The 14,032-nt window shown below is 41.0% G+C and overlaps 1 long non-coding RNA gene across 1 annotated transcript; it reads left to right on the top strand.

The window, feature by feature from the left end:
* Positions 1 to 2,616: 2,616 nt before the first annotated feature.
* Positions 2,617 to 6,286, top strand: LOC117541184. The gene is made up of 2 exons (XR_004568276.1): positions 2,617 to 2,990; positions 5,725 to 6,286. It is a non-coding gene; the product is annotated as an uncharacterized LOC117541184 (long non-coding RNA).
* The last annotated feature ends 7,746 nt before the right edge of the window (positions 6,287 to 14,032 follow it).

Raw genomic sequence — 14,032 nt, 5'->3', positions numbered from 1 at the left:
TGGACCCTGGCCATTCATAAGCCAGTGTGTCTTTCTGTGCGTCTGTATAGTAAAAACACTATTCAGTATTAGCTTTGTGCAGAGCTAATTAACTTCATTTAATGAAAGGCAGAACAAGTGTCTAAGAATGAACTATTAAAGGATAAGTTTAAGAAGAAGAAAACAAATCCAACCGAGCAGTTGATTCGTTGAAACCCAAAAAGCAAGTGAACTCCCCTAAAAGCTGTCACTACTTCTCAAGAAAAGATGCATTGTTCATTTTGTTTGTTTTATGAGCTGTCATTAAAGTAATTACATCATACATGTACATTTCCCTCTGTGGGACGAATAAAGGTATTTTGATTCTGATCGCCATCCAAGTTTTTCACTCATTTAATGGATGAATACCTTACATTGAACACACTTTACATTTTAAGTAATTATCCTGTTGGCTGCCAATATCATATAATTCATGTTGTAATTGTCCTGCTATGAACACACATCAAAGTGACAGTCAGTAGTATGACATTGGGCACACATGTACGGTGTATTTAAAACACCAGCACATACCACCCAAGAGTTGTGGAAACTTGTTTTTTAGTGTGTCAAAAAATGTTCTCAGGTTAGTTTCTGTATATTCTTCAGAGATAATTTCATATTTTACTAACAGTTTGCTTTGACCAACATCCCTGGAGTGCAGAGCTCAGATGGACAGAATGTCACCCTGATCAGCCAGCCGGCACAGCTAAATATGGGCAGAGCTTCCTGCGCCCCGCACACTGCGCGGCACCGCTACTCTACGTGTGCGCGCAGCACTACACACATATGCAGAGGCAACTGTGAACACGCATTCCTTACATAGCATCTAACCTACGTCATGTCAGACAGCTTTCTTCTCAAAACTCGGGGGCAAAGTAAAACAAGTGGGGGGTGCGTAGCTTCAGTAGTATTATAAATAATAAATAGTCAGTGAGAGGTAATATTCTTAAAAAATGTAAACCTTTTTACAAATTGTGCAGTTGGGTTTGGCTTCATGACAACACCATGTAGGTCTACCGCACTATGAAGAGAAAGAGGAAGAGGGGGCAGGAAGTGGGGTCCTTCTCCCCCACACAAACCCAGCAGCTTTGTTATACGAAAGAGGAAAAGGCTGTGTTCTAGTTGGCTCCATTGGACATGAGTGTCAAAATAAGATAGTATGGGCTTGCTAAAACTGGAAGATATAAATCCCTGCAACTAGTTAACACAGATTTATATATATTCTTTGAGAAACTATATTTGGACATATTGTGTCTAACTGACAGACAACAAGCAGCTTCACAGCCTTGGTCCCGTTCCGGAGGGGTGAGGAGGACAGGAGGACACAAGGGGTGAGGAGGACAGGAGGGGTGAGGAGGACAGGAGGACACAAGGGGTGAGGAGGACAGGAGGGGTGAGGAGGACAGGAGGACACAAGGGGTGAGGAGGATAGGAGGGGTGAGGAGGACACAAGGACAGAAGGGGTGAGGAGGACAGGAGGGGTGAGGAGGACAGGAGGACACAAGGGGTGAGGAGGACAGGAGGGGTGAGGAGGACACAAGGGGTGAGGAGGATAGGAGGGGTGAGGAGGACAGGAGGGGTGAGGAGGACAGGAGGACACAAGGGGTGAGGAGGATAGGAGGGGTGAGGAGGACAGGAGGACAGGAGGGGTGAGGAGGACAGGAGGGGTGAGGAGGACAGGAGGACACGAGGGGTGAGGAGGACACGAGGACAGAAGGGGTGAGGAGGACAGGAGGACAGGAGGGGTGAGGAGGACAGGAGGACACAAGGGGTGAGGAGGACACAAGGGGTGAGGAGGACAGGAGGGGTGAGGAGGACAGACCGGCTGCTGACGGCGGTGTTCCGTCGGATAATGCACTCAGTTCAGCTCCTCCTCCTCCTCCTCCTCCTCCTCCTCCTCCTCCTCCTCCTCCTCCTCCTCCTCCTCCTCCTCCTCCTCCTCCTCCTCCTCCTCCTCCTCCTCCTCCAGGCGTCGGCCGGAGCACCTCCAGAGAGCCCGTCGCCTTCAAGCTCCCCCCACACTACACCCTGACTATGTGACCTGTGCACCCCTTCCTATGATGCACCTGCATAGTTTCTGAGAAACATGTGAACTGTGGTTCCTGCATGCAGGCTTATTGTTGGTTACTCTGTTCCCTGATGTCGTCCATGAAGAAGGCTAACTTTGATACAAAATAATCCTCATGCCTGCCTATGCTACACACAGACATATACTTAGTCTACGGAAAAAAGCACGTATGCTGATTTTTATCAGGGTGGTCGCCGGATCGGACATGATAAAAAACAGTTAATCATCAGTTGCCATTTTCACTGCAAAGACTATGAACTTGTTGAGAACCTCCACCTAAAAACATGTAAATAAAGAAAACATCATATATCAACCCGAGGGCGGATAATGAGAAACTTGTGAATGGAAGAAAAAATGCGTTCATTGTCAAAATTAAACCATACAATGACGTCCCCTTTGTATGTGACCAATCCTGAAGGTGATGAGATACATTTTACACCAACCAGGGCTGAGATAAGCGCAGAAACTGACCAATGGCAGGCTGTCATGCAAATGAGGAATTTGTCTCTGGAAGAGCTGAATGTCAACTAGTCAAAGATGGAGTCCGGAGCTGGGAGGCCGTGAGGTTGCCAATGGACGAAATACCGCTTTTTAAGCGAGAAGCCGTTACGCCTCGCGAATAGTTACAGCGGTGGAAACGGACGCATGTGTGGGAGATAGACGGTAAAAGCCAGGACGTGTTTTCCCTCGCTAAAGTGGGCAACTGGGCCGTTGTATTTGTTCTGTGTGTGGAGCCGCACGGACCGGCCCTGCCTCCGCCAGGTAGCGCTCAGCAGAACATCTGACGGCGGGAGGACCGCGCTCTGCTGTGCGCTGAGGCGTCGGGACGCTCGTGGGCATACATGGGTATCGAAGGGTCTGACTGCCCGCGAAGAGGGTCCAGGAGCCCTCGTAGCTTAAAACGGTAGCCTACTGCAGCTAGAGTGTGTGTGTGTGTGTGTGTGTGTGTGTGTGTGTGTGTGTGTGTGTGTGTGTGTGGTGTGTGTGTGTGTGTGTGTGTGTGTGTGTGTGTGTGTGTGTGTGTGTGTGTGTGTGTGTGTGTGTGTGTGTGTGTGTGTGTGTGTGTGTGTGTGTGTGTGTGTGTGTGTGTGTGTGTGTGTGTGTGTGTGTGTGTGTGTGTGTGTGTGTGTGTGTGTGTGATACAGGGAGTGATTGACAGGTGAGTGATTCTTCCTGGCTGCAAAAAGAGATATCAAAAGTAAACAGGCTACTACACCTAAACTAATGTTCAGAGGGGGGTCCGGGGAACCCATGACGGGTCTGTCAGGCTTCCAGTTGGTCCCGGCCAAACGACAAATTGGTCATTAGTTACACTGTATTATAATAACGTAGCTAATGAGCTTATTAGTTCATGGTTACAATCACAGGTTTACCTCAGGAAAACTCCCAAGAGCACTTTGTAATCTATCTTGCCAAACGGAGTTGTGGATTTTCGGGCCGTGTTTTTATTTGTATTTTTGCGTAGCCTATTAAAAAGACATAGCCAGAGTTAAATCACTTCAAACTTCGGTGAAACCGTGTTATATTTAGTGAGTAAAATATGTGATTGTAGCCTATGTGAAGTAAGCCTTCCATATGAAACGGCTCACTGGAGTCGGGCCTGTCTGTGGTGACTGGAGGAATGTGTGCTGGAGCTGCAGCCTGTTCAAAAAGTCTTGTGCTTGAAAATACGGAACATAACTTTCTTTGTTTAACAAATGTGTAGCCTGATGAGTGGAAAGAAGACTGCTTACTTCTCACAAATGTATCTATTTATTGAAGGCTAAACACGTGTGTTTAAAATAAGTATAGGCTAAGCTGGATATGGTCTCAGTGAGCTGGTGGTCTTGTGGCTTTTGTTCGGTTAAATGTGATGGAGTTTAAACGTCCTTGTTTTTAGCATTTTGATCCGCGTGCATGTGTTGTATCGGTTTTGGCAGAAATAATGTGCAAAATGATCTGAACACTGGAACAACAAAGACCCTCATAAGCCCCCACTCTTGGGTTTCTAAACGAGGAGGGTTTCAAATTGCCCCTTTGGCTAAGGGACAGGAATAGTAGGTATTAAATGAGGGTTTCTGGTATTGTATCGTGGAATGTGCTCTTTGCCCTATATATGTTTCCTCCACCCTCGCTTCCTCCAGAGGCGTGTGTTCCCTGCCTCTCTGCAGGCCGCGCGCACACACAGCTTCGGGTTGATTTCAGTAAATGTCTCCTCCCGGTTTTACAGCCTCGTGCTGACCGGAACAAAGTGCAGGAAAGGCGACAGACCTACAGAAGGGAGTGACTTTAACGCCACAAAATCAACACACATGATAGTTTTATTTTCTCCAAGGGTTGCGTTTCTTCACAGTTCGTTTCCAATTTGCATTTATTATATGCTTTTCTATGTATGCATTTACGCCATAAAGGCTACATTGTGTTGTAAACCTAATAAGCCTATTGGGTTGTTTCACGGCTGCTGGTTTGCATATAACATGTTAATAGTGGTTTGGTGGGGGCGCACACAGGCCCTGTCTGCAGCGCGGTGGAACGCTGCCTCCTGCATGCTGGGGGGGGGGGGGGGGGGGATAGGAAATGATCGGATTTGAAGAGCAGCCGTGTTGTCCAAAGCCTTTTTTCTGTTGTACTACTGTGAAATCAGATGAGCAGTGCAATATTAAAAGGGCATTGTCTGACACCCCCTCTTCCTTACACCACGCCCCGCCTTCCTTTTCTTACACTTACAGATCTTGTTCATATCTGTCAGAAATATGGAATTGATGCTGTGATAGCCCTAAAATGACCGTATAGCAACTCTCACAATGCGGAGACCGAGTCTCTGAGATGGCTGTATTTATTGTTTAATGTCCACACAGTGTGTCGTGGTGTATCTTGAGCGTGGCATGGCTGCCATATAAGCGCTGTGCATTTTAAGTGTGTGTGTGTGTGTGTGTGTCAGCTTGCAGAGGTCAGCTGCTTTGACGATGTTGCACTACTGTACCATCCTAAAGCAGTGCAATAGTATTGTCATAGCATCCGGCCTTTGCCTGCTCTGCGGGGGGGGGGGGGGGGGGGCTCCTCTGTAGGTCCCTCCCCACCCCCACACCTTCATCCAGATTCACCCTCACACATATTTCCAGCTCCAATCTTAAGACGAAGGCCACAATGTTAGAATGCGGTGGAGCCATGTTCTCCACAGCTGCTCTTTTCTGGTTGAATTCATGGTAATACTTGTGAAAAAAGTGATTTGATCCAATTCCAATTGTCAGTTCAAATGAAATGATGCCTTTTTAGAAATGAATTACTAAGGGAAAGCATACAACCGTTGACACAATATATTTTATTAAGTCTTTCTAATCAATATGTGGCATGCTACAGTGAATCTGTTTTGCAAATGTAATTCCTTTCATCTCGTTCTGATTGGTTCTATATCAGTTGTTTCTATCATATAATGAGTAGTCAAATTGGACGTAGACCTTGACATCCATGGTGCTTTTATTGAAAGGCTGTTATTTAAAGTTATTTATTTTTAAATATCCCCAACAAATCGATAAAGCAGTTTGTATTGTTGTTGAAGTTTCTCATACATCGTATCAGTGAAAGCTTTAATCAAAGCATTGAAGTGATTTCAAAGAGTCAAATCAAAGAAATACTTTATTCTGGGAAACCCCCTTTAGGGCCGCTGGAGGTCCCCAGTCCGCAGTTTGGGAACCATTGCCGGATCCCAGAAGCCCCTATGACAGGAAGAGTCTGTGGCTTTTCGAACAAGCTGCATTATTAGGCTGTATTTCACCCTGGGAGATACAGGCCTCCTGGACCACGCCTCCTACAAAAAGAACATTTTGTTCACAGAACTTCAGAGGCTGTCTTGGTTTGCATCGCAGACCACGTGTCAGATGGAGTAACAGGCTTTCAGGTCAACCATTGGGACGTCTTCATGCTCCACGCTGGCCCACATTGTAACATCATCTCCATGCTGGATAACGTTTACCTTCAATTCTCCGGCTGGACACGAGGCGTTTTACATTCTTTGATTTGATTATGATCCCACATCCATTATAATCAGGGATCAAAGAGCTACACATGAACACCATTTAGTTATTTCTTTATTTAACATACATTGTGATGACATAAGTTTGATATAAGTTACATGTAAATAAGACTAAAGTTGCATTTAAATAGTTGTCATTTTGAGAATTGGAAAGGGATTAAAAATAAACAAAACTGTTCTAAAAATAATGATATTTGTTGTGTTTTGATTTAAGACGGTAAAAAAATGTATTTTTTCGCTATAGTTTTACTGCTAATTATTTATAACGACATACATTTCAGGCCTTTTAAAATATAAATTAGCCAAAAAAACAAAACAACACATGCGATATGATTGAGTTCATGTTGGTTGCAGCTGTTTTATTGCAAACAATTTTCTTATTTGAACATGTGGCTTTTTTTTGGGATAAAGGTCGCAATTGTATCTTCCCTGTGAAGGGACGTTGAGCATAGGTTAACGCTACGGTGTGTGTGTGTGTGTGTGTGTGTGTGTGTGCGTGCGCCTATAGTGCTCTTTTTTCTCTCGTCCAGTCGGCTTTGGAGCATACTTTGAGTGTGCAGGCTTGAAGAAGTCACGGTGTGGGTGGGAAACATTGGGTACGTTTCCTATTTGGGGCAGGTCGTAGGGGGGATGGGGCTCCTTGTGAGGAATGTGGAGGGCAGGGCCGCTCTAGGGGTTACTGTGTGTGTGTGTGTGTGACTGTGGAATGTGCTGTTGGTTGTGTGTCCTAAGGGGGAGAGGAATAGTTGTGTAATAATGTATGTATTGATTGATTATATAAGAATTGTGCCATTTGTAGAGAAAAGGTAATTGATTGCGTTTGTATTGTTCTGCTGACCTTTCTTATTATGATCATTCAATTGAAGAGTACCTTTTCATTGTGAGGACCAACCCTCTTTACAGAAGAACGTTAAGAGGTTACAGGGAAGAAGACATACAGTTCAAGTTGAATGAGGGAAATAAGTATTAATGAAGTCATAGAATATTACATTTCTAAATGTAACTAAAGGGTTTGAGTCCAGATAAAACCAGTTCTTTATATATAAATATAGAAGGTCATAATTGTCTCTTCTTTGGATTGAACATTTGCATTTGAAGTTAGGATGAGAGTTTGATTAGCAACCTGCAGGAGCTTATCCTTCTCGTTGTGCTTGCAGGCAAATACCAGAGACTGGGTCTATTTGAAGGTTAGCCCATAGGGATGGTGTGTGAGGTGAAGGAGGCACTAATGCTGTAAGAGCCCCCATCATGCTCAGCTGTATGCACATCAGCAGCAGAAGCACATTCAAACGCTATCGCTAACATACTGCCAGGTGCCGTGTGAAACACATGACTGTAAATCATACTTGTGATTCATAAATAATGTAAATAAATATTAGTTGCGGCCACGTGAGTCAGTGCGCTATCTGGATAGAAGTGACATGACACTTCCACATATAGACTGTTCTCCACTGAAAAGTGCTGTCAGCTTGAAAGTTAGATTTGATTACAGCGGCACTCACAGGGATGGGATGTGCTCATGTGATAGGTAAACGTTCATGTTGCTCGTACAAAAACCAAGAGAGCATGGTTTTCTACGTCTAATACAAAGATTTGACTTTGCATGAAATTGAATCTTTTATTCATTGGAGTGTAATATTGTACACCAAAGTGAACTGCATGTGGTTACAGGGCGAGTGGAACACATGGCCTCTTTTAAGGAGCAAACGGTTTGAATGAGGGTCAGACTGCAGTGTGTCTGAAGCTCTTCATATGACCCACATGTTTGCTCTGCCCTGCGAATAGAAACAAGACAGATACTTCAAGATCCTGCATGATATCAACATTGAAGTAGAACAGTGTCTTTGTGTTTAGTAAATAAGAATCACTTGATTGTATTCTTGAAATAGAATTGTATATTTTGAAATGTAAAGGACAGGCGCTACTCACAAGAGGGGGGCTCAGTGGACTAGTGCGCTGATCTTCGGATCAGTATAGGGCACTGGTTCAAACCCCGCTGTGTCAGCAGGTTACATGTGATGTAAAAGTGGGAGATGGAAATCACTCCACCTCCTAACAGACCTGGAGAACCTCCTCCAGTCGGATCTCACAGGAAATGGAACACTTTGATTCATCCACTAAAAATACCTGTGGACTCACCAAAGCAGTTTGAAAGTGGAGTTCGTAAAAAACAAAATAATTCATCCAAAGAACTGAAGTTAGACTGAAGGCAGGAAGGCATTTCAAACGAGATGAACATAAAGTCACTGGGAAGTCCTGCGGGGCTTTTTCAAGAGAACACTAGAGAACGTGAGAAAAGTGAACTTATGACAGACAATATGTTCCATTGAGATCAGAGCCCCCCGCAGAGCCCCCCGCATTATTCAGACCTCTAGAGTTCCATTTAAGAATGGTCTCGGAAGCTAAAGGGGGGGTCAGATCTATTTACCAAGCCTCTAACTCCTACACCTCACATTAACAAGGATGCTCAGAGCAGGATCAACCAATCACAAACAAGATTGACTATATCTTTCATATTGGTCATTCAAAAAAACATGTTTCCATATGATGTGTTATTTGAAGTGAAATGCTCTCATATTTGTGTGAAATCTTAAATACAGTATCCCCGATAACATTTTCAAATGAAAGGAAAAAGGAGCACATTCTGCTGCAAGTCGATGAGGAACATCAAACAAATCTTTGTAAAACTGAACAGTTCATTGTTGGTAATGTGATTTTAAAAGTAAACAAAGTGGTCACATCATGTTGTTTACTTACAAATACAAGTAGATGGCTAAAAGTAGTATTTTCTGCATTATCAGCATCATTAATGACAATGACTCCTGACATGCTAGCAAACATGAACAGGCATAATGTGTCCCGCTGCTTAGCAACCACCGTCTGTGGCTCTGTGGAGTTGATTTGACCTAATATCCAATATGATGAATTTCATTTGGTGATGAGATCAGTTGAATGAAATCATTGGGCCCGGTATCTGAGTCGTGGCTTCTGTCCTCTGGGCGGCTGTTACAGTGGCCCAGCTTTAATCATAATAATACTAATACATTGGATTTGTATACCGCTTTTCAAAGATGGAACCAAGGTTAAGAGAGAAGGGTTCTTTTAGGAATAATTCAGTGCGTAGTCAAATTTAAAAAGTGAAGATGTCTTAAATTGATCTAATCTACTAACATTTTAGTTTCTCTCTGAATAAAAACTGCATGATGTTTCTTGCTGTATAATAAATAAAAAATGAAATTGAGCATTCTTCTATGGTACAACACAAATCTCTACATTAGTTGTAGTTTAAGTTATTTAAAATAAGAGTATTTGCAACAGAGTGAAGGGGGACATATTGTTTTAACAAACGATTTGAAGATTCTTTGCTGTAATTGCTGTAATGAAATGTGGAAAAGAACGTCGTCCGTCTCCAGGCCTCAGGCTGAGACCCTGGACTACATCACCTAGCAGACGAAACCCTATGTTGCCTCTGCTTTCAATAGAGTCAACAGAGTAGTGCAATATTGCTTAGGGTCTTGACTCTGAGGGATGATCTCTGTCCTCAGCTGATTCACGCTGACATTATACTACCAGCTTTGCTGTGAATCTCCAATGTGTTCTAATAAACGTGTTTTGGGGAAAAAACGAATATGATATATATGTTTTATAGATACATAGAATAGATCAACTTAGTCTACTGAAAATATTTCAGTAAGTTATATTGTTATGTTCGGACGGTTAATGGTACCTTAATGACTGCTGATTCATTCACGGGCTTACTGGGACATGTCATGACTGCATGGAGAAAATAGTAAGAGAAAAGGTATTCTATTACTGAGTCAAATGGTCACACAATTAATACAAATGTGCTGATGCTAGTTTCTTTTCATAAATCCTAAAAAAATATTGGGTTCTCCGGAAAAAAAATCTATAGATCTGGATTTCCATGGGTCGATGTGTTTTTTTGCCCATATCCCAATATTCCTTTTTCAAAAGAAATGTTAAGTGGATAATCTAAGGGAATGTTAAGGGAAACCTTCTCTTCCTATGATGTAATGCAGACATTAATCATTCATCATTCCTTTGATGAGATATTGCTTTTGAGTGTATTGTTATTTCATTTGTAATGTTTGTAGCACCATCATTTGCTGCCCCTCCAATGTTTTGGTTTAGGGGTCCGATATTTCAGGGAAAGAATGTCAAAATCAAACTGTATCTGCTTTGCACTACAGATATGTGAATAAAGCTTTTCCATTGAAGTGAACTCAAGTCAACGTGTGATACACTCATTCATTTGAAGCATACAAAGCAGCAGAAAGGAACCTGTAATCATGTCATACTATGTTCATGTCACCACTTTGTCCCATTTATTAGTTTCCAGCTGCCTGTTCAAACTGAAATGAGGTCACAAGTAGAGCAACGCCATGTATACGTGCAGTATTCTCACGTTGTAAAGTTGATGAAGGGTTTCTGCTGACAGGCGACACGACGCTCTCTGCTTGACACTCTTTCCCTGTTGCACTACTGTGGGAGCTGCAGCAAGCAGTGCAATAATGAAAGGGCATCGGTCAGCTGGGCCCCCCCCCCCTCACTCTCACCCTGCCCCACCTCTGAGCATGCACTTACCCTTCACTTCCTCTATCATCAGGTTGATTTGTTGAATAAAGTGGGCATTAACTAAAGAAATGGTGTTTGTGTTTGATGTTGAGCTTGACATTATGACACTTACAATGTTGAAGGTATATAGCTCTCACAAAATGAACATTTGTAAACCAACTACTACCTGAGAGTTACCCTGAATTCTTTTTCTCACATGCCTCCATAATGAAGAACAAGAAGAGAGAAGTCTTTATTATAACATGTTGGTCCCTGCATACATTTTTTAGATTTGTTGTTAAGATAGCTTTCAATTGAAGTCCTCATGTTGCCATATTTTATTATTGAGAGTCCTTCTTTAGCTGCTTGTCTTTACACCTACAAAACATTTCAAAATGGTACCCCTTGTTAAATGAAATGAAGTTGCTTTGTAGAGGAAAAACATTTACTATATTATTTAAAGTGGAAACAAGTCATTTGGTTATCAGTAAAAGGATTTAAACATAATCTTAGGTAGCATCAAACTGCACTGAACTGTTGCTGTCATGAGTCATTTTTCAAACTATTTAAGTTGAAAACTTTGCAGCTAATAAGTACATATAAAAAACCGATAGAGCAGGATCCTTTTAGCAGCTTCCTCATCTCAACAGAGCCTTCAGGGGGGTCCGAGTCAAATACACAGTGGGCCAAAAATTAAAAAATGGGTACTAGTGGAGGGCCGGACTGGTTTAGTGTTTATTGCAGAACTTATTGAAATGAACTTGTTGCACATATTAAACCTGGAACTAACAAAGCTTAAATTATTGCCTATAAAAACAACATTAAACATTAAATAATCAGTTGCATTCATTTCTTATGGCTCTATCTGCAGCTTTTCCAGAGTCATTTATTATGAGTACATTTCCCCACAGGCCAACAACAGCTTCAACAAAACTATTCCCCTTAGAGAGAAAACCAAACATGCCCTGTTGTCGTGAGAGAAAGTGCAGAAGGAAGCATCCATTGAACTCAGTGTGCTGCTCTGTGAAGCTAGCTCAGATACTTGGCATCTCATCTCGGGTGCAAGGTCATCAATGTTTGGGCTCAGGCTCTGAGCGGAGGAGACCCTCAGGATGGAGTGAAGGTGTGCGTGCAATATACCGGCGGGCCAGATCTAATAGTAATTAGGAATTATCCTGCGGGCCAAAATTAAATCCACCAAGGGCCTGATTTGGCCCCCGGGCCATGAGTTTGACACATGTGGTTTAGAGACAGTTCCTCCTCACATTTACATTCCCTCTGCCTGCTGGGAACAGGACGAGAGGACAATCTCCTGTTTGTTAAGGTTACATACATTCAGATCAAAAGAACACAAAATGACTTTTGCCTGTGCTTGTGGTTGGGAAAAGGACAACATCTCTCAGTTGTGTTTCAATGGATGGACAGATGCCGCCCTCTGCTGGACGCTTTGGTCATGGTTTATTCCTGTGACTCAGGTCAATATGACCAGCTCCACAGAGCACACTGAGTTACAGTGAGTTCAGCCTTTACCTTGGCTCAATTCTTGAATGAGAATACACTTTTTTTAAACACAAAGTAATTTGAAAAAATTACTTTTAAAAAAAATTTAAAAAAAATTAAATTTTTTTTAAATTAATAAAAAAATTATTAATTATTATTAATAATTAATAAAATTATTAATATTAATTATAAATAATATTAATATAATAATATTATTATATTAATTATATAATTATATTATTATATATTATATATATATTATATATATATTATATAATTATATAATATTATATAATTATAATTATATAATTATAATTATATAATTATAATTATAATTATATAATATATTATATTATTATATTAATAATATTAATATAATATTAATTATAAATAATATTAATTATTAATAAAATTAATAATTATTAATTATTAATTATTTATAAATTAATAAATTAATAAAAAAAATTACTTTAAAAAAATTACTTTTTGTAAAAGTACAATTTGAGTTATTCAAAACAGCCTTAAAATGTTCATTCACACAAACAAATTGCACGTGTGTTTTCTCATGTACACAATCACAAATCAATGTGCACTATAACCACTCACAACTGTTGAGGTTGTTTTCAGTACATTTATTCAAATCTACACAATGTTCTTTATAAAGCCAAAAACTTGAAGGCTAAGTATGACACGCACATAGCTTCAAACTAGATTCAGCAGCTTTATTTAATTTTAATTTTAATAAGGAGCATTTACAAGTATACAAGACAAATAACAAAATATACATGGAGACAAAAAAAGAAAAGAAAAGCAGTGTGTGTGTCTGGGGGATTGGACAAAAAAGAGAGTAATAAATGACTAAATTATAATTACAATTAAATGAGTAACAATATAATAGTCCTATATCCTAGGAAGGGGGGGGCATGTAAATAGTAGCATGACCTTAAAGAAGTAGAAAGGGGTGGTGGGTGAAATCGGACTGAGGATTATTAATTAAATGTATCAATGAATGGGTTCCAGATTGCATCAATATCATTGGTTTGTTTTTTTATGTTAATTTTTCCATTGAAATGTATTCTATAAGCAGGTTTTTCCAAATTGTGATATTGCTTTTGTCGCGATTTCCAATTCATGAGGATAGTTTTTTTTTGCAATGATTAGGGCTATGGACAGAATTCTTTTTGATGTAACGTTGGTGTTCACATTGGAAATGTCTCCTAGTAAACAAAGGGATGAAGGAAGGGGGCTGTGGCAGTCCAGTAAAAGAGAGAGGTTGTCAGTGATGTTATGTCAGAATTGCTTATCTGGTGTGCATTCCCACGTGGCATGCACATAGGTGTCTGTGGTGTTAAGTGAGCAATGAGGACAGATGTCAGAATGTACAAAACCCATTTTAAACATCCTTTCCCCCGTGTAGTGCACTCTGTGAATAATCTTATATTGTAATGAGGTGCATGTTGGTGTTGGTTGATATGGAGAAGATGTTTCTGCAGATTTGAGTCCAGAAGTCGGCTTGGGGGTGATCTGTAGATCTTTTCCCATTTATTTGAAGGGATGGACATTGTTAAGTCTGCAGAATAAATTAATTTATATATGTTTTTTTCTTGATTTGGAATATTTCTGAGGGGGGATAAGAGTTCAACGTTTTGCTGTTAACTTTGGTTTGAATGGATGATTTGAGTTGTAAATATTCTAAATATTGATGTTCCCTGACAACACAGTCTCACGGAGCGTCCACACTACAGCTTCAAAAGAAGCTTTGAGCTGAGCGTGTCTGAAGCTTGGGGGTTTTATTCAAGCAACGCGACCAACAACCAATCACATGAATCTCCCGCCCCCGACATACAAAGCAAAAACCC

This window comes from Gymnodraco acuticeps, unplaced genomic scaffold, assembly GCF_902827175.1.
Source record: "Gymnodraco acuticeps unplaced genomic scaffold, fGymAcu1.1, whole genome shotgun sequence".
In the NCBI taxonomy this organism is placed as follows: domain Eukaryota; kingdom Metazoa; phylum Chordata; class Actinopteri; order Perciformes; family Bathydraconidae; genus Gymnodraco; species Gymnodraco acuticeps.
Note: the sequence above shows the minus strand (reverse complement) of the source record. Positions and strands in the feature narration are given on the sequence as shown.